This window comes from Pezoporus flaviventris, unplaced genomic scaffold (assembly GCF_033815535.1).
Source record: "Pezoporus flaviventris isolate CSIRO_AGI_PZ_B2104156 unplaced genomic scaffold, CSIRO_AGI_Pfla_v1 ptg000040l, whole genome shotgun sequence".
In the NCBI taxonomy this organism is placed as follows: Eukaryota; Metazoa; Chordata; class Aves; order Psittaciformes; family Psittacidae; genus Pezoporus; species Pezoporus flaviventris.
In genome coordinates, this window is record NW_026892588.1 from 5986212 (window position 1) to 5992233 (window position 6022).

The window sequence follows — 6022 nt, forward strand, 5'->3', positions numbered from 1 at the left end:
ATTTAAGTATATTGTGAAATTCTTAAACTAAGCCTTATGTGTATTTATTACTGCAGAAAGTAAGTAAATGTAGGAAAGCAGTTATTCATGTTACAGCAGTAATGTGGTTTCCCCCTGTTGTCCATAGGAAAATACTACAAACATTAATTATTCAAATCAGTAAAGAACTTGGTGGTATTTAAGGCCAAGAAAAAAAAAAAACACATGTACTGGAATTTTTCTTTTGTAAATCACTGCATTATTTAATAAGTTCCTTCCCCCCAGTTGAATACTTACAGGTTAGACATTAAGGTCTGATTTTTCCTAACAGCACTTTTCGTTGTTTGGAGGTAGTACATTGTGCTCTGATTGACCTGACTAGTTGCATTAGTTCTTTATCTTTAAAAAAAAAATCCAATTTTTTTTTTGAAAGATAAAGAACTGTCTCCTGCATTAAGACAGCAAACAGGTTGGAAAGGCAGAATTAAATGAGAAAGAAAGAATGAAATAATTTCAGCCAAGATTTGAGAGAATGAAAGACAAATTTAGGTTTTCAGTGTTGTTGAGAAATGTATTGAGGGTCGTTCTAGTGGACACATATCCATGACTAGATGCAGTATTTCTTTGCACTCCTGGTCTTGAAAAATAAATCAAGACTGCGCAGTCCTGGAGCATCTTATTCAGAATTACGGAAGAGAAACGACTTGCAGGACCAGGTCAAATGACAGAAGGCTGACACTACAGCCCACTGAAAGTGGTGAAGATTCTAATTCCATGGGCTTTCAGCCAGGAGCTGAACATGGAGATTAAATTACTCTCTTGCCTCTAAAGAAAGCATAACCTTCAGAATGAGATAGAATATATAGGACAGCCATGCCGCTCTGTACTTTGGACTTCATTCTTCAAAGCTGCTAATCCAAGCACCTGGCACATGCATTAAATTGACTTCAAAATAATTCTTCCTCCTTCATCGAAATACAGGACACAAATTATACTGCAATTTCCAGAAGCTACTATAGTGTTGGAGACTTTATTCAGTTATTCTGCAATGTTGAGCAATTCTTCTGCACTTCTTACTTGACACAGACTTATCTTGACACATACCTATATACATATCCTTGTCTTGCCTTCAGAAAACCAGTATTTTCATATTTATTTAAGTCATTCAAACCTACAGGAAGCAACTCTCCATGCTTACATGTGCTAGCAGAGGCAGTTGAGATAGTTTTTGGTTTGATACTTCCTTACAGTAAAACATTTTTTTGGAGTAGATTTTATTATCAATCTTATATGGTGGGTTTTTCTTTTAGTTTTTATAGCTTTGGACCAAAAAAATGTGGGGCTTTAAACATCTATGTGTACAGATTATTTTGCCAGCTTTTCCTATAATACCTAGAAAAAAAATCTACTGCAATTGTTGAATTCATGGCTTGCATGTTACTATAAGAGCATTCTCCTTTACAAATTTATTTTATCATAAGAAATAATACCTACTACATGCAATTCTAATGTTAACTAATATGATAATATTAGAAATTATAGATCTTTAGCTGCACTCATTTCTGGCTCAAGTGTGCTTCTGTTTTTGGATATGGAATTGCAAGCAAGCATTCTTTGATATTTCTGGTATTTGCTATTGCTAGGAGCAGAGGGCTAGACTGAAGGCCTGACATAGCGTGACAAAAATCAGTGCTATTTTCCAGTTTGTCCCCTTTTCAAATTGGACTTTAACAGAGAATAAAAATACTGCAAATAATTCTTTTACCGCTAGAAAATAAGTTAGATATTCTTCCCTTCTGTATTTCAGTTACACACTTCAATACAGATTTCTAAGTCTGAACTGATGCACAGCCTTTTGAATCTTTGAGACTGCTGCATGTAGCAAATAAATAAGAAGGGAAAGGACAAGCTAAGAAATGGTTATAAGCCTGCAAATATAAGCAGTCACTAGGAAAGATAGGTAGCTTTCTATTGATCATACTAAGAATCCTTATTTCGTCATTTTCATTGAGGAATTTGGACTTGCCTGAGAGGAAAAAGATCAAGTAGCTTGCTTTGCCACATGCCTTTTGCTCCCACAACTGAGGTGCAACAGAGAACACTCTGTAACAAGAATTTTTCAGGAATAATTATTTAGCAAAATAACAAAATGTTGCTCAATATTCTAAAACCAGTAAAACAAAATGCAACTTCAGGAAAGCCAAGAGCACTGATTGTTGTTTTATCTTAAGTTATAAATATATACAGGCTCATAATTTCTGTTCAATTCATAGAGGATAATTAACTTTTCCAAACAAATACATATCTCATCCCAACAAAGAGCTATGCATGGAGTGTCGGTAGGGACAGTAAGACAAGTTCAGAAAGTAATCAACTTTGCCGCTTAGAAGTGAATATTTAGGGCTCGGGCTGCAGCCATGTGTGCTAGACAATACCTCTCATTTTCTTTTCTGGCTCTCCAGCAGAGTAATTTTTGACTTTATAAGAAAGAGTGGGCCACAGAAAAGAAAGCTAAATAGACACTGTAAAGTATATGAATAGGATTGTGTGCCTTTTATGTGTCTGCTAGCATATTCGATCTAAAATGCTGCTGCACTGAGCCTCCGAATATCAGTCTTAAAGGAGCTACTGCTTTCATTTTGTTTTTTTTTTATTTGAGGATGCCTTGCTTCTTGCATATGAGGTTATACAGACAAGCTATAACTGCATTAGCTGAAGTAATTTCCTACCACATTTTGTCAAATTCTTAATAATCAAATCATTGGACAGCTATATACATATATTCGTGAATCTGGCTGGAGCAGATTGAGAAAGCAGAGCTGTTGCTGTTCATTGCAAACTATTAGAAAAAATTTGTTCTCCTAGGAGTGCTTTCTGCATACAACAACATTAGAATCGCCCTGAGAGAATTATTTTTTTCTGCTACTTCACCTATAACAGCACTAACATGACACTAAATACACAGTAATTAGTGGTTCAAAACACAGATTTCAAAATACTGCTGTGCAGTCCACTGCAGTGGATGGACCCAAATCAAACAGTTCTCCAAATCACAATCTACCACTAAACCAGTATCATTAAAAGACGATATCATTTGGAGTGCTCAAATATTCTATAAATAATACCCATATTCTGACATCTTTTTGCCCCATTGTACAACAGTAACAGATTAAAACTGGATAACTCTAAAATATGGTTGTGTCCTTGAACCTATTCAAACTCTCTAAATTCAGTATATTTCTGAACTGTTGAATTTTGGTGAAATCTCAAGCTTTTCAATTAAATTTCTTTGATTTCCTCTTTTGGATCTGTCTGAAACAGAAAATCAGTCTTTATTATTAGACTTTCTCACCTTTAGCAAAACTGAAAAATGGAGTAATATAACATCAGTGGAAAAAACAACTTTACAGAACAAAGATTCAGTTCAGAACTGCTCTAAAAATGTGCAGATTTTTTTTGTTGTTCTTTATTTGTTTGTTTTTGGAAGAGAAAAGTAAAAGGGAAAAATGTTTTTTTTGAAACACATTGTCCAAGAGCTAATTTCCAAAAGCCAATCTTTTCAGCCTCTAAATAATTTTGCTATTAAGTTAAATAGCATTCCATTATGAAAACCTCTTAATTTCAAGCAAGCTGAACCCTCTGATTTCTTTTATTACTTCTTGTTTTCCAGTATCTTGGAATATTTGTGTTTCCCTTGTATTGTTTTTGCTCATGTAAAGCTAATCTGTGCAGGATTGCAAAAGCAGCCTTATCAGCATGATGTACATTAGTTTACAAGACCCTTCACTGGATATAAATCCTAGAACTAAACATCCCTTACTCCTGGTTCTATTCCTCAAGCAGCTTTTATTCCTTTTATTAATCCCGTGGCCTACATGGTTTATGCAACACCCACCAACAGGCCTGGCGGGCAGAGAGCAATAGTGCACCCTGAGCACCACCACCACCCGGGTCCTCCACAACCCACAGCCCAGGGCACCATTTAAACTGGGCCCCGAGACCCTTTTCCTTCCTGAGCTCTGTCTTACCTCAGTCTGCCTTCTCCCTGCTTCTAGCAGGGTTGCTGTGTGGCCTGGCTCTGTTCCCTCAAGATTGCCTATGGATCCTTGGGTACAGTAAGAAAATGAGCACTTTATGGTTTTTAATTTTGCTGCCTCCCCCTTCATGGCTCCATTTTGTAGCTGAGTTCCTCTGTCTTTCCTCTCAGAACAGAGCTAAGGTTACCTGTCGTTTACTTACAAAACAAAGGCTGAAATAGGGTGCTGGCCCTTGAGGCTGCAGTAACCCTTTCCCTAGCACAGCACTGGGTCAGTCTGGTGCAGGGCGGGCCTGTGCCTTGTGGGCTCATCTGTGGTGGCTGTGTAAGAGCTGGTGGCATCCACAGGGCCTGCAGGCACCTTCCCTCCCCTAAGCATCCTGACAGCCTGAAATTGCTTTTTGGGAGGGAATCTTGGGTGGAAGCACTTGGGGCAGATGTGCTCTGGTTTCAAAGCTTTAGGTGAAAAGAAAAATACTGACATTTATGTGTACTGAACCTGCCTTGTGGTGGTGTGCTGCAGGGATTCCATAAGGCTGCTAGTCTCGCACTGTCCTATGCAACACACTGCAATGTTAATGGGCAGCAGAACCCCGGTAAGAAAAACTAATTAAGCACCTCTTTTTACTTCCAACTTGCATCCATATGCTATGATCCCAGTTGTGGAAACATTTATGTATGTCTTTAACTTCCTTATCCTGTGTGACACCACTGAAATGTATTTAAATGGAATTACTTGCAGTACTGGACTTAACTGGAGGCATAAACCAATAAAATCAGAGTTTAGTGTATAATTTATACCAACTCTGTTTGTTTCTAAAAGGCTTTAAAGATTTTCAGGTGTGTTAGTAAAGTACTAGTGAAATATCCCTATAGCTGTTGCAGTTTGCCTTGTTTGTTGTCAGTTGCTTATATTTGCTTAGGAATTAGTATTAAAAAGAATGGAAGCAGTTGGATTAATGGTCAAGAGTACAAATGGTCAAAGGATAAAACTATAATCTCAAAACTTTGCAAATATGTCACTGCCATATAGGAAATACATTCTGCACATATGTTATCCATTTGCTGACTGGCATGGAATGAAAAGGCCTACTTTTGGTATTTCAGGTTACAGCAGATGTTATTTCTTCATTGCTTCCAAATTATGATACTTAATATTCAGCCCACTTTAAAGTAGCTGTATGAGAGACAAAGATAGCAATAAAGCATGCCCGGATTTGGGGGTTTACTGCCAATGTACAAGCACAAAGCACTGGGGTTTTCAGTTGTGTCTGAGCCATGAAGAGGATAAGCAAGAACCAACCTGGACAACTTCTAGAAAGCTGTGGGGAAAAAAAAGTTGTTTCAAACTCAAGCCAATATTTCTAGGGTTCTTTTTGATCCCGATTTCCTTGCTCATGAGTGCAAGTGGTTTCATGTTCCTTCCCTTTAGGTAAAAGCATCCAGGCAACCCAAAGCCTGCAGAGGAAAGGGAAGCAGAGTCCAACAATGACTTCACAACAATGTTAACAGCATTTAAACCCAGTTCCACCCTCCACACACAGTTCCACATGGTCACCTCAGTAGGATAATAGTTTGGCCAGAACATAAATCCCCTTGTGTGGTGACTGTCAATTGACTCTGACTGTAAAATGCAGTGAGAGCAAATGCAGTGGTGGGAACACATGCCCGTATTCGCTTCGCTGCTCCCCTGCTTGGTGCTGATGCTGACATGTGTCAGAACGGAGGCTGCTGCTTCCTCTCTGGATAATAGGAGAGTATGTCTTAGGGTGGTTCCTCACCTGTACTGCTAATGGCAGTCCTGTTCAGAGAGGCTTCTTTTCACATCCTCTAGAAAGCTGTTGTTATTTTCCCTCCTGAGTAGCACTGTGGATAACTGACCAGTAACTAATGTCAGAAGGCAGAATACTGGTATGGGCATATACAATATCAATTTGTAGTATTCTGCTTGCACTGTGCTATGTACAGATGAAATTCAGAATGTGTGCTCTGAATCCTCTTCAGAAT